This window comes from Phoenix dactylifera, unplaced genomic scaffold (genome assembly GCF_009389715.1).
Source record: "Phoenix dactylifera cultivar Barhee BC4 unplaced genomic scaffold, palm_55x_up_171113_PBpolish2nd_filt_p 001869F, whole genome shotgun sequence".
Taxonomy (NCBI): domain Eukaryota; kingdom Viridiplantae; phylum Streptophyta; class Magnoliopsida; order Arecales; family Arecaceae; genus Phoenix; species Phoenix dactylifera.
In genome coordinates this window covers 5,196-30,447 of record NW_024069159.1, presented here as the reverse complement: position 1 = coordinate 30,447, position 25,252 = coordinate 5,196, and the positions used below count along the sequence as shown (strand labels likewise).

The following is a 25,252-nucleotide window of genomic DNA, read 5'->3' as shown; positions in this document are numbered from 1 at the left end:
ATAACTTTTCTGTCTGCTCTGAGCTATCCGGAGGCGTTCCCTGATCAGCTGGATCTTCTCTACTGTTTGTTGCACAATCTCGGGGCCCATAATTTTTCTTTCACCAACATCATCCCAACAGATAGGTGATCTACACTTTCTTCCATATAGAGCCTCATAAGGTGCCATTTGAATACTTGCCTGGTAACTGTTATTATATGCAAACTCAACCAAAGGCAAGTGACGGTCCCAAAAACCTTTCATATCCATTACACAAGCTCTTAGCATATCTTCCAAGGTTCGAATGGTTCTTTCTGATTGGCCATCAGTCTGAGGGTGGAAAGCTGTGCTGAAGCTCAGAGTGGTCCCCAAGGCTTTATGCAAACTACTCCAAAAGTGAGATACAAACCGCGAGTCCCTATCGGAAACAATGGATACGGGTACTCCATGCAACCTCACTATTTGTTCAATGTAGAGCTCTGCAAACTTTTCCAAGGTCATTCTTGAATGCCAAAAAGTGTGCCGACTTTGTCAATCTGTCCACAATCACCCATATAGCATCATAACCTTTAAGAGTGCGAGGCAACCCGGAGACGAAGTCCATAGTGATGTGTTCCCACTTCCATTCAGGAAGTGGTAGGGGCTGCAACAACCCTGCCGGTCTTTGATGCTCTGCTTTAACTTGCTGACATGTCAAACACCGAGCCACAAATTGTGCAATTTCTCTCCTCATATTATTCCACCAAAATGTGCCTTTCAAATCCTTATACATCTTAGTACCCCCAGGATGCACTGTATATCTAGTATTATGAGCTTCCTTCATAATTTCATTCTTTAAATCGGAGTCATTTGGAATACACATTCTGTTCCTGTATCTCAATGATCCATCCTCATGAAGTCTGAATTCTGATTGAGAACCTGATTCAATATCACTTCTAAGCTTTTGCAACTGAGGGTCATCTGCTTGAGCAATCCTGATCCTCTCTATCAAGGTAGGTTGGACACGTAAGTTTGCCAATTGTGCATCAGAGTCATGCCAACATACCTCAATTTCTGCTCTCGTCAGATCTTCCAGAATTTTCCTCTCAGAGGTGAGTAAGGCAGCAATACTACCAGTGGATTTTCTGCTCAGTGCATCTGCTACCACATTAGCTTTTCCCGGATGGTAATGAATAGACAAATCATAATCCTTCAGTAACTCTAACCATCTTCTCTGTCTCATGTTTAGTTCCTTCTGGGTAAAAAGGTATTTCAAACTTTTGTGATCAGTGTACACCTTACAAGATTCACCATATAAATAATGTCTCCAAATTTTTAATGCAAACACAACAGCAGCAAGTTCCAGATCATGAACGGGGTAGTTCTCCTCATATGACTTTAATTGTCGGGAAGCATATGCAATAACCTTATCATTCTGCATCAGTACACAACCCAATCCTTTCTTTGAGGCATCACTGTAGATGGTATAACCTTCGCCACTAGAGGGAAGGGTAAGGATGGGAGCGGACACCAAACGTTGCTTAAGCTCCTGGAAGCTCTGTTCACATTTATCTGACCACTCAAACTTAACTCCTTTACGAGTTAGTCGAGTCAAAGATGCAGCAATAGAGGAAAAGTCCTCAACAAATCGTCTATAATATCCTGCTAGGCCCAAGAAGCTGCGAATCTCAGTAACACTATTGGGTCTGCTCCAGTTGACCACTGCCTCGATCTTCTTTGGATCCACATAGATACCCTCTTTAGATATTACATGCCCTAGGAACATCACACCGTCTAGCCAGAATTCACTTTTCTTCAACTTACCATACAACTGCTCTTGTCTTAGGGTTTCCAGTACTAACCTCAAATGTTGCTCGTGCTCGGCCTGGCTCCCAGAATAGATCAAGATATCATCAATAAAGACTACTACAAATTTGTCCAGAAAGGGTCTGAACACCCTGTACATCAGATCCATAAAAGCTGCAGGGGCATTTGTCAGTCCAAAAGGCATGACCAAAAATTCATAGTGCCCATAACGAGTACGAAAAGCAGTTTTAGGCACATCTTCAGCCCTTATCTTTAATTGATGGTACCCAGAACGAAGATCAATTTTAGAGAATATCTGAGCACCCTTTAACTGATCAAATAAGTCATCAATTCTTGGTAGAGAATACTTGTTCTTTATTGTTGCTTTATTTATCTCTCGATAATCAATACATAATCTCATACTACCATCCTTCTTCTTTACAAATAAGACTGGAGCTCCCCAAGGTGAAACACTAGGTCTGATGAAACCCTTATCAAGAAGATCCTGCAACTGCTCCTTTAATTCCTTCATTTCAGCTGGAGCCATTCTATAGGGGGTCTTAGAGATTGATGTGGTACCAGGAATTAAATCAATTGCAAATTCAATTTCTCTATCTGGTGGCAAGCCAGGAAGGTCTTCCGAAAAGACATCAGGGTATTCATTCACTACTCGAATATCTTCCAATCTTTGATCTAATTGTCTGGTATCAACCACTGTGGCAATATACGCCATACTCCCCTTTCTAAGCAGCAGCTTAATTTGCATAGCGGAGACAACTCGAGGGGAGGTATAAGCACCACTCCCTACGAAGCTGAATTCGGTATCTCCGGGGATCTGAAAGTTTACCCGTTTCTCATGGCAATTAATGGTGGCAAATTGTGATGCTAACCAGTCCATACCGAGGATTATGTCAAAGTCATGCATATCTATAACTATCAAATCAGCAGGCAAGTCTCTACCTACTATCTGAATCGGACAAGTCTTGCAGACCTGGTTACCAATCATCCTGCTCCCGGCAGGAGTGCTAACATGCAGATCATACTCTAATTGCACATAAGGCAGGTCATGTTTTTGCACAAATGTAGATGACACAAAGGAATGCGTAGCACCAGAATCAAATAGTGTATGAGCGTAAACAGAAGCAACTGACAATGTACCTGACACCACCGTGTTGGATGCCTGAGCATCCTGCTGAGTCAGTGCATAAATACGACCCTGTGTGCGCAGTCTCCCCCCTTTCTGCTGCTTAGGAGAAGAAGGCTGAGCTGACTGAGCCGGAGCAGGAGAAGCTTGCACTTGCTGGTTTCTTGAAGTTTGAGGCCTCTGAACTGATCGAAGGTCCTGTTGAGGACACTCAGCTACCTTATGACCCTGCTGGCCGCATCTGAAACAAGCACCAGATAATCGTCTACAGTGTTCAGTCTTATGCATACCACCACATGCATCACACTTATGCTTCTCTTGCTGAATAGTCTTTCCATCAGATCCTTGCTTCCCTGATTGCCAAGATTGGTTATGTGATTTTGCAGTCTTGCTAGAATTTTGTCCACTGCGAGCATCATAATATCTGCTTCTCTTCTTTTGTTTCTTATCTTTGGCATCATAGGTTTCTTTCCAGACAATTTCCAGATTCTTAGCCCTGTCTACCAGATCATCATAGTTTGTCGAGTGTATTGCGGCCAAACTCCGACGTAAGTGAGGCTTCAATCCTTCTTCAAATCTCCTCATCCGGGACTCTGCATCCATGACGAGGGTGGGAGCAAACCGAGATAGCCTATCAAACTCTGCCTCATACTCATCTACAGTCATAGTTCCTTGATTCAGATTGAGAAATTCCCTCTCTAGCTCCCTCAGGCGACTGGATGGAAAATACTTGGAGTAGAATGCTGTGCGGAATCTCTGCCAGGTAAGCGCCTCCTGCTCAGGTGCCAATGTGCGCTCCACAGACATCCACCAATGATGAGCTCGGTCCTGAAGCATATAGGTGGCAAATCTGACCTTCTCTTCATCGGTGCACTCCATTGCCCTGAAGGCTTTCTCCATTTCATTTATCCAGGTTTCGGCCTCTTGAGGACTAGTGGTGCCTTTAAAAGCCGAAGGTGCCATTCTCTTGAATTCTGCTATACTCTTTCTTTGCTCAGGAGGAGCAACATCCTGCTGGACTGGTTGCTGAGGTTGTTGCCTCTGTTGGCGTACTAACCCGACGACCTCCTCGATCAGTTCGAGCACCCGAGTTTGATTTCCGGCAGCAGCTTCTGGAGTTGATTGACCCTGGGGCCCTGAGTTATGCGATGCCTCGCCCGTTTGGTTAGTGGGGGCTCTTCCCCGAGAGCGCCCAACCATCCGATTCAAGCTACGGACACGGCGAGGCGGCATTCTGATTCAATGAAAATATATAAATTTTAAAAATATTTATCCAAATAGAATAATACAAAAATAATCAAAGCAAATGAACATTATCCCTTTGTCTAGTTACTACCCCATCTCTCAACTTTCCAACGAATCCTAAGGATCTTAAAACTTAGGCTCAAATATGACTGTTTCAAACATAATCCCTATGAATCTGAAACCTAAGCTCTGATACCACCAAATCTGTCACGCCCCGAGCCCGAGGCGCGGCAGACGCCGCACGCCCGTAGCAGATCATATCAAAGCAGATACAGCTTTTCAAAGATAACATAATTATTTAAATTGTTCAAAAGCGGTCTTACAAAATTCCAAAATAACATATGCCAACATAATTCAAATGTCCAAACTAAACTAACTAAAATGCCAATAACTGAAGAATCATCGGAAACTCTAACGCACTCCCCAATCCCGTGCAATCAAGCCTCTGGATCTGAAAAATGGAGAAAACAGAATAATGAGCTACGCTAGCCCAGTAAGCAACAAAATACCCCAGAGTGGGGTCAGAGCATATCAGATCAAAATACAGGATAATGTTTGAAACAAATCACAAATAATATCATTTTTGTTTTTATAAAACTCTGATATCATAATCTCAACATGATAGGCTACGGCCACGTAACCCAGTGGTATGGGTTGCACAGAGTGCCAGAAACCACTATTGTTAGTCACCGGTGGAAACGGTGTCCAGAAACCACTATTCTAATCACCGGTGGTGCGGTGTCGAAACCGGTTCCTCACAGATTACAAGTCGACAGGTCCAACGTATAATCCCCATTGGCGGGGCCAGAACAGAACAGATCATAGCCATGCTGAGAATACATATATATAAAAATAGATTTCATAAACTGTACAGTTATATTTCACGGATTTCAGAGCATATAATATGATTTTCAAATAAAACTTAACATGCCAGACCCATTTTACTAAATACAAAACATATTTCAAAATTTAATCCAGCAATAATTATTTTACCAAATAATTTAGAAAAATGCACTTTGAAGCATTAAGTTACTTACATTTCTCGCTTAATTCCTACTTCAGGTAGGCGGATCAGGTTCACCTATTAACATTTAATCAATTTCTTTGTTAATTTCAGAGCTAAGCAAAAAAAATCAAAAATAATACTATTGGGTTTCGGGTTCAGGTTCGGGTTCGAAACGGGTTTCGAGTTTGGACTGGGTTTCGGATTTAGATTGGGCCCATAAAAGGGTACGACCCAAATAGGGCCCAAACTAGGCTGAACTGGGCCCAAATTGGGCCCACAAAAGATTATGGCCCATCTGGGCCCAACACTATTGAACTGGGCCCAAGTTGGGCCCCTAGTGAACCAGGCCCAAGTTGGCCCAGTTCGGCCCACGATGGGCCTTCATCTTCCCCAAACTCCCCATGGACAGGGGAGTTGGATAGCAAGAGAAGGAAGAGGGGAGAGGGGAAAGGGCCGGCCTAGGTGGCTGGGGGCCGTCGCCCGATCGACGGCCAGCCGATCACGGTGGCGGCCGGCGGCCGCTGCGGCTCCCGGCGTGAAGAAGCAACCGAGAATGGTCTCGGTTCATGGGGCCAAAACCAAGGGAGGAAGGCATGCATCGGCTAAGATCGGAGAGCACTAAGGGAAGAGGGCTTACCGGCAGTTGACGGGAGTGGCGGATCTCGGCCGGGGGAGGCTCGGTCCGGTGTCAGGCGGCGGCGGCGACGCTTGAACCCAAGGAGATGGGTCTCAGAACAGGGGGTGGCCGCGAGGGGGATCCGGGCGGCGCTCGGTCGGGAGGGTACACCGGTCGGAGAAGAGGAGGAGGGAAGGAAGAAGAGGAGGAGGAGGAGCTCGGGATGCCCTAGGGGAAGGAGTAGATGGGGCTTTATAGCCCCATCGTAACGGTTCTCCGCCGCGAAGATCGCGGCGGTCAAGCGAGATCCACGGCCGATTCACGGCCGTGAATCGGCCGTGGATGGACTAGGAGGGGCGCCGCGGGAATCTCGCGGCGCCCTTGCCTTGTTTGCCCCTCCGGAGGAGCCGGAGAGGATCGCCTACGCGATCCTCTGTTCCGGCTCCTTCCCCAAATGAATCGGGGCTGAAGTCGGTGAGGGCTGCCGACTTCAGCCCCGTGTCTCACGAGAACCATCTGTAGAGACACCAAAATTAAACAAGAAATCAAGTGCCATCTCTAGAATCCAAAGAACACTGAAACAAAAGTATAAATCAAAAACCGCCAGTAGAATCCAATGAAAAGGCAAGAAACTAATAAATGAATAATCAAGTAAAAGAACCATATCAAGAATCCAGACAAAAATCAAAACCAATGAGAAAACAATAACCGTTTCTAGAGTCTAAATAACAAGAAGACAAAACTAGAAATCAAGAAGCATCCCTAAAGGGAAGAAGATCAGTTATCAATCATATAAAATAAATAGTAATAATATGGAATCTCAAGGAAAATAGAAGAGCATAGTGTAAAGAAAGAAGAACAAAAGGGAAGAAGAAGACCAAGAAATGAAGATAATATCAGAGAAGGGGAGGGAAGATAGCTGAACCTTGGCTTCTTTGCTTTCTTTCAATCAAGTCATCTCGAAAACCATCTCGATAATCAGATCTCAAGATATAGACTCAAAACCTTCACTTGTCTTTTGTGATGTTAAATGATTAAAACTTAACTTCAAGTCGGTACAAGCTCCGTACCACCCATATCGAGACGTACCACGCCGTACCGAGGTGTACCGAGATGCACACCAGTATGTACCGGGGCGTAACGACCTATATCGTGGCGTGTCAAGATAAAAATTGAAAAAACAGTTAGAGAGCTATTTCGGAAAAGAGGTTATCGTACCATACCGAACTGATATGGTATTCGGTACTGAGATTGCGGACCTTCCTATAGATGATGTGGAAGAAAAATTTTTTCTACGAACAGTCAAATATCTTAATTTTAGTTGTCAATTATGGTTTTTTTTTTTACTTTTACCTTAATTTTCTTTAATGTTATTCAACAATGTGGAAATCCTAATTTCCCTCTTTGCTTGCAACTAATGTGACTGTGATTCCTTATTGATGTGTTTACATTAATTTTTGAGCTTTTTAACGATGTAATGGTTGGCCTATTGGAGATTGTTTAGTAATGCTTTTTCTGATTATTTTAGTTCAAGTTGATGCAGAATCTATAAAGATTATGGACGATTGATAGTGCTTCTTTTGATTATTTTGGTTCAAGTTGATGCAGAATCTGTAGAGATTATGGAAGATTGAAATTATTATTTACATTTTTAGCTGGCCCAATTATTTTGGGTGGTTGTAGTTGCCTCTATTGTCACAGAATATGAAGTTCGTGATATTTCGTATGTTTCCAAAAACTTGAGAGGTGGCAGTTTTAAAAGGTTTTCCCCATAGCAAGCACAAAAGGGAAAAATGTTGTCCCAATTCAACTGATGTCCCAATTCTACATCTAAAAATCCCATATCCATCTTAATAACCTTTATTGTTCTGGAGCTTAAGCTATTGGAGTGTTTTATTCAGCATAGCTGCTTTTCCTAAGTCAAGATGGATCTAGGATTTCTACATGTATGTTTTTTGTGGTCTCAACAGAATATGGAGGATGGTCTATCTTTTGTTCTACCGGCACTTTGGGCGGTATAGTATAGCTGGTTCATTAAATCTTATTCTCTTTCCAAAAGCAGGATCAATGGTAATTTTGAAGGCCTCATAATTTACTTTATATCCAAGAAGTGACTATGGAGTATGACGGTACCTCTTTCATTTCCTTTGCAATTTGTTATTTTGTGGTTTGTTGAGTTTGTGATATATTATAATTTTTTTGAAGTCTTATAAATGGTCTGTTTGTTCTTAGTTCTATTTTTCTATTTAGGTTGCCCATCTTCAGTCTGCCTATGACGTGAGATGCAGCTGAAAGTTTTTTTAATGATTGAAAAAGTTAAGTCCTTTCCTTTTTTTTGGTTGGTGAATTTCTTTGAACTTCAATGAGTTGCCGATAGAAAATGTAGTCTTTCAATCCAAAAATCCTTGCAGAGAACTTTTGTCAATGTAAATATGCATGCAGAACACTGATCTAGCTACTGTCATTGATCTATTAGATTTGTGCTTCTATGGGTGCCTTATTATGGGCTAATCTTTTTTTATCCATTTACTCTGCTCATTTTAGTACTGCTCTGGATATGTGTTCCAATAAGTAGTTACCTTCGAAAATTTTCATGTAACTTGATGCCTTTCTTACCATTATTTTTATATCATAATGGAATTGCAAGTTGGGGTTTCCTAGAAATTTTTAAGATATAATACAAGAATCTTTGCTACCTTGCTCTAAAGTAAACCGCAATAATTTATGGTTTGGTTTTTGATATATCTATGGATAGCTTTAAGCAGTAGATATGTTTTCTAATTTGTTAATAATTCTTCATGGTTGTGTGAAGTTTGTAGTTCGTGGAACTTTTTGGTTGCTGAAGACATCTCTTTTGATAAATGAGTAAGTTCGTATAAGATCTATCTTTTATGATCTGACTCTTGTGATATTATTCAAATTTCATCCTAACACATGGATCAGTTCTGCCCTGTAGGTTGCATGTTGCCTTTTTTGTTTTGTTTTTTTCAATTCTTTTAGATATTGATGATTTTCGTATGCTGGTTGCAGCGAAATCAGCTTGTAAGGAGGGTGCTTTCATTAGCATGTTATTCGGCGATTGAAATTTTACCATGATTTTTTTTTGGTGATTTAGGAGTCTATTTACCTTCAATTTCATGATATTTTTTGTTGTTTTAGGAGTCTATTTGCCATCAACTTGCTTTTAATAAGATTTTTTTCCTTCAATTGTGATGGATGGAGTTTATATAGTGTGTTCATGGTCTACAAATATTGTAGAACATGACGGCACTAGTCCTTTGCTTTATTGGCAATCAGGGATGTTGCAATACTTCAAGTTCATGATAGATTATACTCTTTCAAGTAGCTTGATAATTGTAATTTTAAGAAGTTCGTGTTATTGTTGATCAATTATTGTTGCATTTTACCAAGTGAGCGTGTGTATTTTTATTTTTAACTTTTAGTCACTGTTCCTTTGCAACTGATGCCTATAGATGATGTGGAAGGAGATTTTTTTCTGTGAGCAGTCAAATATCTTGATTTCTATTATCATTTTTTATTTTATTTTTTACTTTATTTTTTCTTAATGTCATTTGGCAATGTCGAAGTCTAAATTTCCCCCTCTATACTTGCAACTGATGTGAGGGTGATTCCTTATTGATGCATTTACATTAATTTTGAGTCTTTTTAACGATTTAATGGTTGGTCTATTGGAGATTGCTTAGTAGTGTTGCTTGTGATTATTTTGGTTCAAATTGATGCAAAATCTATAGATATTATGGAAGAATGATAATGTTTCGTTTCGATTATTTCGGTTCAAGTTGATGCAAAGTCTATAGAAATTATGAAAGATTGATATTATCATTTACTTTTTTAGTTGGTCCCAATTGTTTTGGGTAATTGTAGCTGCCTCAATTGTCACAGAATATGAAGTCCGTGATAATCCGTATGCTTCCAAACACCCAAACAGTAGCAACTTTAAAAGGTTTTCTACATTGCGAGCATAGAGGGGAAAAAATACTGGCCCAATTCAGGTGATGTGACAATGTTACATGTAGAAATCTCTAATCCATCTTAACAGCCTCTATTGTTCAGTATTTTTTTCTCTATATAGTTACAGTTGATGCTCTTGACGAAACATTTACCATTGAATGTTTTCTTATTTCTTGAATTTTCATTGTCTTCTCTTTCCGGACACTGAGCTATTGGAGTAGTTTATTAAGCAGAGTTGCTTTTGCTTAGTCAAGATGGATCTGGGATTTGTAAATGTATGTTTTTTGTGGTCTCTGAAGATTATGGAAGATGGTCTACCTTTTGATCTGCTGCCAGTTTGGATGTTACAGTATAGTTGGTTCATAAAATATATACCGTTTCCAAATGCATGATTAGTGGTAATTTTGAAGATCTCGTAATTTACTTAATCTCGAAGTAGTGATTATCGAGGATGATGGTACCTCTTTCACTTCACTTATAGTTTGTTATTTTGTGGTTTGTGATAAATTATTTTTTTTTTGAAGTTTTATAAATGGTCAGTTTGTTCTTAGTTTTATTTTTCTGGATAGGTTTCCCATCTTCAGTTTGCACATGAGATGCAACTGAAAGTTTTTTTTTGTAATGATTTAAAAAAGATAGTTCCTTTCCTTTTTTTGGTTGGTGAATTTCTTTGAACTTCAATGAGTTGCTTTGTTGATGGAAAATGTAGTCTTGCAGTCCATAAATCCTTGCGGATAACTTTTGTCAATGTGAATGTACATGCAAAACACTGATCTAGCTACCGTCGTAGATTTATTAGATTTATGCTTCTATGGGTATCTCCTTATGGGCTAATCTTTTTTTTTCAGCCATTTACTCTGCTCATTTTACTACTGCTCTTAGTGTATGTGTTCCAATAGGCCGGTATGGTCAAAACTTTCATGTAACTTGGTTCCTTTTCTTACCAATATTTATATATTATAATGACAGTGCAAATTAGTGTTTCCATTGGATATTTTTAAGATATAACACAAGAATCATCGGTACTTTGCTCTAAAGTAAACAACAATAATTTGGTTTTTCATATATCTGTGGATAGCTTTAAGCATTAGATATGTCTTCTAATTTGTTAACAATTCTTAATGGTTGTGCGGGAAGTTTGTGGTTCTTGGAACTTTTTGGTTGCTGGAGATTTCTTTTGGTAAATGAAAGTTTACATAAGATCTAGCTTTTATAATCCAACTCTTATGATATTAATCAAATTTCTTCCTAACTCATGTATCAGCTCTGCATTTTAGGTTGCCTATTGCCTTTTGCTTTGTTTTTTCACTCTTCCAGTCATTGATGATTTTTGTCCGCAGATCATAGCAAAAATCAGCTTTTAAGGAGGGCACTTTCATTAAAATGTTAGTTAGCAATTGAAATTTTATCATGATTTTTTTTTGTGATTTAGGAGTCTATTTACTTTCAATTTCATAATATTTTTTTCTTGTTTTAGGAGTCTATTTGCCTTCAACCTGGCTATTTTATTATAACTGTGATTCATATACACTCTAATAGATTTCAAGCAATAAACAGTATGCTATAAGGGCTGAACATAGGTAACTGAAATTATTAATACTATAAGAATCACCTAATTTATTATAAATGACATCTAATATTTTCTTGTAGGAAACTCTGAGATGGCTAAGATAATTAAATTTTTACAACCTTGTAAGTTCTGTTGAGGCAATTATATGTCGAGCTTGTCTGCTCATTTCCAATTGGATTTTCTAAGATGTATACCAGCTTATTTGCTTGTCACATGGCATTTTAATTTTCTTGTAAGAATTTCTAAGATGAATCGAATAAAAAATCATCTCCTTTACTCGTACCATGTTTACATCTTACATAATATTTGAATTTTCTTGTAGGGATTTCAAAAATGGATGGAGAGAATTCAAGCTGTAAGCTAATTGTCGCCACAAGTGTCTCACATGGTTTTTGATCTTTCCTTCTTCGGTATCCTCGTGCAGATATTCTTTTGATTATCTGACCCCTTATCTACCATGTGCTATTTCTTTGAATTTTTTCAGCAACATGCAAATGCTTATTTGATCTGTAGAGTTGCAAATGCTATTCTTGAAAATGGGTGTTTTCTATAAGATATTTTCACGCTTACTGATTTTTTGATTGTTTTCTACAATGACTGATGTGTTGGCGCAATCTTTTAGTAGGGCCTCATCCAACTATTTCAGTTCAAAATGCATCTGGAGTTTCTCGCATAATTATTTGTGCTTTTGAAGATTATGAGTTATGATTGTGTATCTTTTGCTCTTTCAGCACATCAAGTTTTTTGGTATATCTTTTTTTTTAATGGCAAGATCAATGGTAATTTCCAAGTTTTCATACTCTTGTCAATGTTCATGCAGAGATTCTGGACGACGATGGTGTGTCTCTTGCTTTTTTGGCACATAGCTATTTTACGGTATATCAAGTTTGTGATTATATATTTCTTGCTTTGCTTATATTGAATCTTCTTCTTGAGCATTACATGGTCATGCTATTCTGCTTTCGGTTAGTTGGTGGGGAGGGGGTTGTGTAGAAAAGTTGAGGTTCAATGTTTTGGTAAAGTTTTCAGATATCTAATCTTTTTAATAGTTAGTTATGATCGATTGTAGATGTTTTATAAAAAGAAAAAAGATGTCTTTTTACCTCTAAAGTGCACTTTCCACTTGCTGGTTTACCAGTAAAATGGATAAAGCAAATATTATATCATGGAGGTTAACATTGTTGTGGTGTTATTGTACTATTTGTTGCTTATTAATTGTTTGATTATTTTATGCCACATCAAAGATGAACACCAGAACTGAATGCTAGATTGATCGCACAAACCCCAACGATACTTGAATTATGAAGTGTTGAATCTTGTCTAATATGGATTTCTTTGATGCATTGAAAGAACCTAGTCTATGATTTAAAATTGCCTTGTTCTTTTCATTTTTATTAATTTCTGTGTCAGTCTGTCTGATCTCCTCCTGTAGAAATTTCTGGCGTGGAACAAGTTTGGATCTACTGTTAGTAAAATCATCTGGATTTTCTCTAGTCAATCATATTGATTACGTTACTTGATCCTAGATTCAGCCTGCACACCCCCCTCTTGGGGTTTTGAGATGGATGGTAAGGATCAACAGTCATATATGCAAGAGCTCTACCATAATGATTCCTCAAGATGTTTACATACTCTTGCTATCATCATGTCAATTTTAAGAATCATATTAAAATACATTTATTAAAGAAAAATAGTTTTTCTTTTTCATTGAAAAAAAGCTTCTAGCTGATATGGAAAAAGAAGTTACATTAAAAATAGCAATTTATAATATTCAAATCCCTTCACAATATAGTAAAATCAATAAATGATATCAGACTAAAACTTATCTAATAAATCCTTCACCTAATATAATTTGCTTAAAGTCCATATATTTTACAATGTAATTAATTCAAAATAACATAATATATCATTGTGCTAAATTTAACCATGACATGGTAAGTCAGGATTGGTGCCATATACGGGTGGCTGGCAATGTTAGTTTGATCCCCCTATTAATCATTGGTTTCCACACCCATGGTGAGCTAAGGGGTGATGAGTAATGGGTAATTTTTAGCATTTTTTTATTAAATATAGTCCCGACAAATTTATATATAATGACAAATGCATGTAATTTTCACTGAAAAACAATTTATCATAATCAAATCTCATTGAAAATAGTAAAGTAATAAAAAATTATGTTAAATACACCTAATAAATTAATGTCTCATTTGTAATCGGTTTTTAGATTTATGCTTGGAATTTTATTTTATTTTGCTGTTACAATAAGTAAATTTTTCAGTGGTACGCTTTAATATTTTTATTTTCTATTTACTTTCCTTGTTGAATTCAGTTTTGTAATTTTTATGTTTATATTATCTCTTTCTATTATCTATTCTATTCTCTTTTTAGGGGTTTAGGGGTTCTGGGTTTAGGGTTTTAGCGCTGATCTTGCCATTAGAAAGAATAAGATATACTGAAAAAGCTGATATGCCAGAATAGCAAAAGATACATAATCATAACTCATAATCTTCAATAGAACACAAATATTCATGTAAGAAACCCCAGATCCATCTTGAACTGAAATAGTTGGATGAGGCCCCGCCAAAAGACTGCTCTAACAGATCAGTTGTTGCAGAAAATACTCAAAAAATCACTAAATGTGAAAATATATTATAGAAAATGCCCATTCTCAAGAACAGCATTTGCAACTCTAAAGAACAAATAAGCATTTGCATGTTGCTGAAAAATATTCAATAAATAACACATGGTAAATAAGGAGTCAGATAATCTAAAGAATATCTGCATGAGGATACTGAAGACGGAATGATCAAAAGCCATGTGAGACACTTGTTGCGACAATTAGCTTATAGCTTAAATTCTCTCCATCTATTTTAGAAATCTCTACAAGAAAATTCAAATGCTATGTGAGATGTAAACATAGTGTGAGTAAAGGACATGATTTTTTACTCGATTTATCTTGGAAATCCTTACAAGAAAATTAAAATGCCATGTGACTAAAATACATCTTAGAAAACCCAATTGGAAATTAGCAGACAAGCTCCACATATACTCAACAGAACTTACAAGGTTGTAAAAATTTAATTATCTTAGCCATCTCAGAGTTTCCTGCAAGAAAATGTTGGATGTCATTTACAAAAAATCAGAAGATTCATAGAGTATTAATAATTTCCGTCACCTCTATTCATCCCTTATAGCATACTATTTATGGCTTGAAACCTATTAGAATTTATATGAATCACAGTTATAATAAAATAGACAAGTTGAAGGCAAATAGACACCTAAAACAACAAAAAAAATCATGAAATTGAAGGTAAATAGACTCCTACATCACAAAAAAAAAAATCAAGGTAAGATTTCAATTGCCGACTAACATTTCAATGAAAGCGTCCTCCTTAAAAGCTGATTGTTGCTATGACCCATGAACAAAAATCGTCATTGTCTAGAAGAGTGAAAAAAAACAAAGCAAAAAAGGCAACATGCAACCTAAAATGCAGAACTGATACATAGGTTAGGAAGAAATTTGATTAATATCACAAGAGTCGGATCATAAAAGCTAGATATTATATAAACTTTCATTTACCAAAAGAAATGTCTTCAGCAACCAATAAGTTCCAAGAACCACAAACTTCACGCACAACCATCAAGAATTGTTAACAAATTAGAAAACATGTCTAATGCTTAAAGCTATCCACAAATATATCAAAAACCAAACTATTGTTGTTTACTTTAGAACAAAGTAGCAAAGATTCTTGTGCTGTATCTTAAAAATATCCAATGGAAACCCTAACTTGCACTACCATTATGATATATAAAAAATGATAAGAAAGGAACCAAGTTACATGAAAATTTTGATAATACCTACCTATTGGAACACATACACTGAGAGCAGTAGTAAAATGAGCAGAGCAAATGGCCGAAAGAAAAAAATTAGCCCATAAGGAGACACCCATAGAAGCACAAATCTAATAAATCAACGACGGTAGCTAGATCAGTTTTTTGCATTTACATTCACATTGACAAAAGTTCTCCGAGGATTTATGGACTGCATGACTACATTTTCCATCAGCAAAGCAACTCATTAAAATTCAAAAAAATTCACCAACCAAAAAAAAAGAAAGGAACTAACTTTTTTAAATCATTACATAAAAAAACTTTCAGCTGCATTTCATGTCGCAGGCAAACTGAAGATGAAAAACTAATACAGAAAAATAAAACTAAGAACAAACTAACCATTTATAAAACTTCAAAAAAAGAAATTAATTTATCACAAACCCAACAAACCACAAAATAACAAACCATAAGGGAAGTGAAAGAGGTACCATCATCCTTGATAATCACTACTTGGAGATTAAGTAAATTATGAGATCTTCAAAATTACCACTGATCATGCATTTGGAAAAGGAATAATATTTTATGAACCAACTATACTGTAACATCCAAACTACTAGCAGAACAAAAGATAGACCATCTTCCATAATCTTTAGAGACTACACAAAACATACATGTACAAATCCCAAATCCATCTTGACTAAACAAAAGCAGCTCTGCTTAATAAACTACTCCAATAGCTTAGTGTCCAGAAAGAGAAGACAATGAAAATTCAAGAATAAGAAAACATTCAATAGTAAATGTTTCGGCAAGAGCATCAGCTGTAACTATACAGAGAAAAAAATAATGAACATAGAGGCTGTTAAGATGGATCAGAGATTTCTACATGTAAAATTGTCACATCAGCTGAATTGGACCAATATTTTTTCCCCTCTGTGCTTGCAATGTAGAAACCTTTTAAAATTGCTACCGTTCGGTGTTTGGAAGCATATGGAATATCATAGACTTCTATTCCGTGACAATTGAGGCAACTACAATTATCCAAAACAATTGGGACCAACTAAAAAAGCAAATGAAAATATCAATCTTCCATAATTTCTATAGACTTTGCATCAACTTGAACCGAAATAATCGAAAAGCATTATCATTCTTCTATAATATCTATAGATTCTGCATCAACTTGAACCAAAATAATCAAAAGCAGCACTACTAAACAATCTCCAATAGACCAACCCTTACATCGTTAAAAAGACTCAAAATTAATGTAAACACATCAATAAGGAATCACGCTCACATCAGTTGCAAGTACCGAGGAAAAATTAAGACTTCGACATTGCTGAATGATATCAAGAAAAAATAAGGTAAAAATAAAAAAAATGATAATAGACAGCTGAAATCAAGATATTTGACTGCTTACAGAAAAAAATCTCCTTCCACATCATCTATACACATCAATTGCAAAGGAACAGTGCCAAAAAGTTAAAAATAAAAAGACATGCTCACTGGTTAAAATACAACAATAATTGACCAACAATAGCACCAACTTCTCGAAATTACCATTATCAAGCTACTTGAAAGAGTATTATCTATCATGAACCTGAGGTATTGCAACATCCCTGATTGCCAATAAAGCAAAGGACCAGTGCCTTTATGTTCTACAATATCTGTAGACCATAAAAACATCTATACAAACTCCATCCATCACAATTGAAGGAAAAAATCTTATTAAAAGCAAGTTGATGGCAAATAGACTCCTAAAACAACAAAAAATATCATGAAATTGAAGGTATATATACTCCTAAATCATAAAAAAAAATCATGGTAAATTTCAATCACCGACTAACATGCTAATGAAAGCACCCTCCTTACAAGCTGATTTCGCTGCAACCTGCATACGAAAATCATCTATATCTAGAAGAGTTGAAACAAAAACAAAGCAAAAAAGGCAATAGGCAACCTACAAGGCAGAACTGATACATGTGTTAGGAAGAAATTTGAATAATATCACAAGAGTCAAATCATAAAAGCTAGATCTTATACAAACTTACAGATGCATTTACCAAAAGAGATGTTTTCAGCAAACAAAGTTCCACGAACCACAAACTTCACATACAACTATCAAGAATTCAACAAATTAGAAGACATATCTACTACTTAAAGCTATCCACAGATATATCAAAAACCAAACCACAAATTATTGCTGTTTACTTTAGAGCAAGGTAGCAAAGATTCTTGTATTATATCTTAAAAATATCTAGGAAACTGTAACTTGCAATCCATTATAATATATAAATAATGGTAACAAAGGCATCAAGTTACATGAAAATTTTCGATGGTACCTACCTACTGGAACACATATTCAGAGCAATACTAAAATGAGCAGAGTAAATGGATAAAAAAAAAGAATAACCCATAAGAAGGCACCCATAGAAGCATAAATCTAATGGCAGTAGCTAGCAGTGTTCTGCATGTATATTTACATTGACAAATGTTCTCTGCAAGAATTTATGGATTGCAAGACTATATTTTCTATCAACAACTTATTGAAGTTCAAAGAAATTCACCAACCAAAAAAAAAGGAAAGGACTTAACTTTTCAATTATTAAAAAAACTTTCAGCTGCATCTCATATCATAGGCAGACTAAAGATGGGCAACCTAAATAGAAAAATAGAACTAAGAACAAACAGACTATTTATAAGACTTCAAAAAAATTATAATATATCACAAACTCAACGGACCACAAAATAACAAACTGCAAGGGTAATAAAAGAGGTACAATCATACTCCATAATCACTTTTTGGATATAAAGTAAATTATGAGACCTTCAAAATCACCACTGATCATGCCTTTGGAAAGACAATAATATTTAATGAACCAACTATACTGTAGCATCCAAACTGCCAGTAGAACAAAAGATAGAACATCGTCCATATTCTTTCGAGACCACAAAAAACATACATGCAGAAATCCTAAATACATCTTGACTGAGGAAAAGCAGCTCTGGTGAATAAACCGCTCCAACAGCTCAGGCTCTAGAACAATAAAGGATGTTAAGATGGATATGGGATTTCTACACATAGGATTGTCACATCCATTGAATTGACAACATTTTTTTCTCTGTGCTTGCAATGTGGAAAACCTTATAAAACTGCCACCTCAAGTTTTTGGAAGTATATGGAATATCACAAACTTTATATTCTATGACAATAGAGGCTAGTATAGCCATCCAAAACAATTGGGCCAGCTAAAAATGTAAATGACAAAATCAATCTTCCATAATCTCTACAGATTCCTGCATCAACTTGAACCAAAATAATCAAAGGAAGCACTATCAATTGTCCATAATCTCTATAGATTCTACATCAACTTGAACCAAAATAATCAAAAGAAGCATTACTAAACAATCTTCAATAGACCAACCATTACATCGTTAAGAGACTCAAAAATTATTGCAAACACATCAATAAGGAATCACAGTCACATTCATGGTCTACGGAACCGACCAGTAGCGGTTCCGACCCAATCTAAGTCGGAACCGATCGGTTTATGGCTTGTACCGGAGCGAACCGGCTCGGTTCTTCATGGGAGACGGCGCGTGGCTAAAGCCACGTGCTAAGTGCCACGCGCTGTGGCACTTTCGGTATGGTACCGGTTCGGCTCGGTTCGATACACCAGTGCCAGATCAGCCGGTTGCTACAGGATCCAGCCAATTCAGCAGGTCCAGCCAGTTCAGTCGGCTTGATTTTATTTTGAATTGATTTTATGTTATGGGCTTGTTTGCATAGTCATTTTAGGGCTTTTATGGAATTATTTTTTTTAGAGATCTTTTTGTTATTTTGTGACCCTATATATATGAGTCCATGTTCATGTTCATGGACCTATCTCTATCATGTCACAAAACCCATAGAAGATAAGGATCCAGTATCACGTAGCCAGAATAATATGATGCTCTATGATATAATGATTACTTCCTCTTTTTACTAGTAAATCTGCACATGAAAGTGGCACTACAAGAAAGATGACTATTTATTTTATAACATATTATTTATTTTGCTATATTATCTATAAATAAATTAGATCTAATTATCGAAGCTAAATTCTCTACTAAGAAACATATATATGAACCCCCTAAAGTAGAATAGGATATGACTGTTATGTTTGACTATGCAAGTTATAAAATATTTCCCCCAGGGAATCTTTTCGATCTAAAAAAGATATATGATGAAAATACAAAAAAAGAAGATTAGTAAAAATTGAAATGAGAAAAAACAAGGTATAAGAATGAAGTACAAAAGGCAGATATAAAATTAAAAAAAGAGAATAAAATATAAAAAAGGTTAAAAGTGAAATCCTAAGCAAATATAAACAACTGGATACATAAAGACAAAAACAGAAAGTAGAATATAAATCAACATTTAGTTAACGAAAAAGGAAAATAACGAACAGAATAGAATGAGTAGGTAAGTTGTCATATATAAATAGAACTGATGGAGGCAGTAGCCAGACAAGCAAATGTAAATGCCTCAATCTGGTTTCATCAAAATGTCTTATATCTAGGTAAGTTGTCCAACGGATTCCTTTATATTGAGTTCTTACTGTGTTTCCCAGCATCCAGCAGAAGGTACCTTTTGCAGATTACAACTGCCGTAGTGTTTTTTTAAAGGAAGAGCATTGTACATGATATCACAAGATGTAAGATCAATGGATCAAGCCATGATAGGAAATAAAGTACATGATACCATTACGATAGCATGGGTTAGATTTAGGGGGAAGAATAAAACATACATGTGGGCATAGGAAGATTTTATGGTATTATAGCAACAACTTATAGGGGCTTTTATGTCTTTTCAAAAAAAATTTCTTATATTTCAATTGATGGCTAGACTTTGTTGACTTCAAGGGTCAAAAATTAATATTGCTAAGGTTTTGAGTCTATATCTTGATATTGATTATCGAGATGGTTTTCAAGATGATTTGATTGAAAGAAAGCAAACAAGCCAAGGTTCAGCTATCTTCCCTCTCCTTCTCTGATATTTTCTTTATTTCTTCTTCTTCTTCCCTTTTGTTCTTCTTTCTTTACACTATGCTCTTCTATTTTCCTTATGATTCCATATTATGAGTATTTATTTTATATGATTGATAACTGATCTTAGATCTGATTATACTTGGATCTTTAATCAGTTTATATTGCTGTACCTCAATCCTTAAGACTACAATTCTTTCCATCTTTTATTAACCCTTAAAAAACTCTTCTAGGTCCTTTTGCCACTAAATTGTTTTGCCAAAACCCTAATATATCGTGTCTAGGTCCAACATCGCACATAAACAAATCTAGTCCCCTATTGTCCTACATCAATTTTAGGATTAGAGCCAAAGAATCCTACCTTGTTTTACTTCTTGATATTCTTTCTATTTGCTTCTTGTTTCTTTCTCCTTTAACATTTTAAGAAAATGAGGAGTTGGGTTTCAAAACCAATGATCTTCATCACTATGTAAAATACGAGAAAAATATTTTTGGGAAGTTGGACACAAAAGTGACATCTATCAGTAATGATGTGATGTCAACAAATGCTACATTACATATAATAGCAGCAACATTAGGTATTGAAGAAATTGAGGCAAAACCACAGGTCAAGACTCGGAAAACCGAAGAATCATTGCGCCATGAATATAAAATTGAAACTACATCACATGGAGAGCCTACAATCAAGAATGAGATAACATCTTGAAGACAAAAGATCAAAAGTTCAAAGCAGTGGACAACCATAAGCAGAGCACTTATGTGGATTCCTTAACCACAAACCCGAGGAGTTACTCCTTACACAAATTATGTGGATTCCATAAGCTGGGTAACATGCCATAAGATTATGAGATAACATCCATTAACCACACCATTTCTTCTTAATCAATCACATGGATCGTAAACTGAGTTCATGCAAAAACTAACTTTTCAGGAATAGTTTTTGGATAAAGTCTCCTTACTAAAAGGTATGGTTGCTTTAGAAAAGAAATATATTTCCTTTCGAGACTTATAATATCTTTCTCCTTTTTGACATTTAAAAAACACTAGACATCCTCAATCAAAATATTACATATCAAGGCAGCATTTATAATAAGGTAAAGCACATAGACACTCATAGGTACCAAAAGTATGATGGACAACCTCATAATCAATCAATGTATAAGATATTGGAAGCACACTTACAATATGCGACAAAGAACTACATAGATTCTGCAACATCGAGAACTGTTGGAGCAAATGAAAAGACAGTTTTACATCCTTCAGTTTCATTAAATAAAACGGTTACTAATTCAAGAGAAAGGCAATAAGAGATTCCTATAGCAGCAAATCATCAAAATTCTCTATTGAAGCCCTAACTTGCCATCTACAGCCAGATATGCATATCAAAGACAAGCATTAAAAAATCATGGATAAATCAAATAATATCTATTTAAACATAGACTACCAGCTTCTTAAAGGAAAATAACCAAAATATAATAAAGCATCCGACCCAATAAGAATGCCACCCATCCACAGTCTAGTAATTTGACAAAAACAGATTCAAAGTTTCAAAATTCAAACTATTCTAAAAGACTAATGTGTATATCAAACAACAAAAAAAGGTGCAATAAATAACTTTATTCACACACAGGCTTAGTGGGGCCTGTGGAGGGATTGCAGCATAACTAGACAACAATAATTATAAGGAGGCAGCCATTTGAACGTGAATCACAAATCATTACTTCAATCACCACTGGAAATATGAAATCAAACTCAGACAAATAAATGCTTCAAATAAGTATCAGCAAACAACGCAAAGCAAACAACAAAATATTCAAAATGCTTACACAGTAAAAAGTAACAAATTATAACTCCACGGTCCACAACATTCCTTGCAACTCTGTCATTGCAGAACAACACAGCAAATAAATAACCTGATCTAGAAACATATTTTGAACTCTAAATCCGACTCAAACTGAAATATCAAAACTCATCCCAATCATCAATGGATAAGGGGTCATTGCAGAAGTGACAAAAGAAATTAATCGAATTCAGTCAAAACAATTCAGTGAAAGAACCAAGTTATGCATACTAGAAGTCAGGGCAAAAATTGAAAAAGAACTGAGATAAGGAAGACCGAACCAATTTTCTTTAACCCAATGCCTAAAAAGCCAATCACAAGCAACCATAATCCTGGAAAGTAGCTTGAAAAGATCTCAACTTAGAGGAGTAAAAACAGAAGAACGCAAAAAAATCAGAAAATTCAAAACAACGATAACCAATAATCCATCACAAATTGAGAGAAAAGTCTCATTCAAAACAGATGTACCCAAAATCAATAAAGAAACCCAAGAAAATTCCCAACAGAAATGGAGACCTCGAATTACTTAAACATCAAATGATTCAAATCCTACGGAACATAGTAGATTATACAAGAAAATTACAAAGAAATAACAGTATGTTTAATTTAAATATCATAAGCATAATTGGGAGAAACATTCAATCAAAAAATAAAACTACACAGACCACAGCTCAGGGCAGAAACTGAAAAATAAAATGAGAAAAGAAAAACCAAACCTATCGATTTTACCCATCCTTGAAAAAACCCAATTTATAACAATCATAATCACCAAAGGTAGATTCTGAATATTTCAACTTTAGAGGAACAGAAAACAAAAGAAACCTAAAAATAATAGAATTCGAAACACCAAGAATTCCAACCAAAATAATGACACAAACATCAAGAATCCAGAAAAAGACTGCAAGAATTCCAAAACCAGAAACTTCAGCGTGAAGTGGCAAAAGAAATTAATCGAATTCAGTCAAAGCGGTTCAGTGAAAGAACCAAATTATGCAGACTAGAAGCAGGGCAAAAATTGAAAAAGAACTGAGATAAGGAAGACCGAACCAATTTTCTTTAACCCAATTCCTGAAAAGTCAATCACAAACGACCATAATCCCAGAAAGAAGCTCGAAAAGATCTCAGCTTAGAGGAGCAACAGACAGAAGAACGCAAAAAAATCAGAAAATTCAAAACAACGATAACCAATAATCCATCCCAAATTGAGAGAAAAATCTAATTCGAAACAGATGTACCCAAAATCAATAAAGAAACCCAAGAAAATTCACAACAGAAATGGAGACCTCGAATTACTTAAACATCAAATGATTCAAATCCTACGGAACATAGTAGATTATACAAGAAAATTACAAAGAAATAACAATATGTTTAATTTAAATATCATAAGCATAATTGGGAGAAACATCCAATCAAAAAATAAAGCTACACAGACCACAGCTCAGGGAAAAACTGAAAAATAAAATGAGAAAAGAAAAACCAAGCCTATCGATTTTACACATCCTTGAAAAAACCCAATTTATAACAATCATAATCACCAAGGGTAGATTCTGAAGATTTCAACTTTAGAGGAACAGAAAACAAAAGAAACCCAAAAATAATAGAATTCGAAACACCAAGAATTCCAACCAAAATAATGACACAAACACGAAGAATCCAGAAAAAGACTGCAAGATTTCCAAAACCAGAAACTTCAGCGTGAAGTGACAAAAGAAATTAATCGAATTCAGTCAAAGCGGTTCAGTGAAAGAACCAAATTATGCAGACTAGAAACAGGGCAAAAATTGAAAAAGAACTGAGATAAGGAAGACCGAACCAATTTTCTTTAACCCAATTCCTGAAAAGCTAATCACAAACGACCATAATCCCAGAAAGAAGCTCGAAAAGATCACATCTTAGAGGAGTAACAGACAGAAGAACGCACAAATATCAGAAAATTCAAAACAACGATAACCATTAATCCATCCCAAATTGAGAGAAAAATCTAATTCGAAACAGATGTACCCAAAATCAGTAAAGAAGCCCAAGAAAATTCACAAAAGAAATGGAGACCTCGACGAGGTAGCTGCTTAGGTATCTGGAGGCGTTCTCCCGAAGATCTTCGTCGAGGAACTCGATGATGGCCTGGGGCATGGTCATTGGCCTCTTCATCCACTTCACCTTGTGCTTCTTGCCCCCAACTCTTTCCGCTCCTTCGCCCCGGAGAGCTCTGGAAACCCGCCAAAAGGAAAGAGAGAGCGCCATCAAAGTATCAAGATGGAAGAAAGAAAGAAAGAAAGAAAGGGGGTGGAAACATGGGGAGCGGGGGACCATGATCGATCTTGGAGTCTTGGAGGCGGCTTAGAGTTCTTTCCTCCCATGGCTGCTCCTCTTCTTGCTGCTCTGGGTCGCGGAGGCCTTCCTCCATCTCCGCCATTTTTCCCGGCCGTCAGATTTCTTGGGCTGAGAGAGAGAGAGACGTTGGAGGGAATGTGGGTAGTTGGGAGGGGGGAGAGAGAGAGAGAGAGAGAGAGAGAGAGAGACGTTGGAAGGAATGTGGGTAGTGGGGAAGGGTTTAAATAGGACAGATGAGGTCAAGAGATTTGGGCCCGGAGCTTTGTTTCTGGGCCCGGATCTTCAGCAGTGGGAATTAGTCCGTTATCTCAATTTGGTCATATTAGGTCTAAAACATTTGGGCTCAATCGGCTTACCCATCTGCAGCAACTGATTAGGTTGGTTGTTGGGCCTCTAAATGGCGATGATTAGATGGATAATGTATCTATGGACTACCCCAGAAATGGCCAAAACCCCTGCCATGAGCCACTTGGTCATGCAGAGATACTAGGTACTCCTTTTTCTACTCTGCCTAATTGGTCGCATGACACCAGACACTCCAAACCCCTTAAAGGATAACCAAAATCAGGTCAGAAGTTTGAATAGATACTGGAAAATGTTGTAGATATATAGCTGATAGCATTTTCGAGTGGTCAGGGTGAAAAAAGACCTTCCCAACTTGGTGGTACTGATTTAAAAGGAAATGATAAGGTACTGTGCATTTGAATTTTTTCAAATCAGAGTGATCCTATGCTTGCCTTCCAATATAGAGATGATGAAGAAGAGAGATATTTGAAGGGTTCTCTTTCATATGGTATTTACTATATTGGTCATCTCGCTATATTAGAAGCATATAATGATGTAAATAGGATTGCTGATTGGAAATATGTTTCAACTTGGTGGAGCCGCTATCGTTTGGAAATTAGATAAGC

General features: G+C 36.5%; 1 long non-coding RNA gene across 1 annotated transcript; it reads right to left on the bottom strand.

The window, feature by feature from the left end:
* Window positions 1-21,970: 21,970 nt before the first annotated feature.
* Window positions 21,971-24,510, bottom strand: LOC120109155. Its single transcript, XR_005510175.1, has 2 exons — window positions 24,060-24,510; window positions 21,971-22,049 (listed from the first exon to the last, which is right to left on the bottom strand). It is a non-coding gene; the product is annotated as an uncharacterized LOC120109155 (long non-coding RNA).
* Window positions 24,511-25,252: the final 742 nt, after the last annotated feature.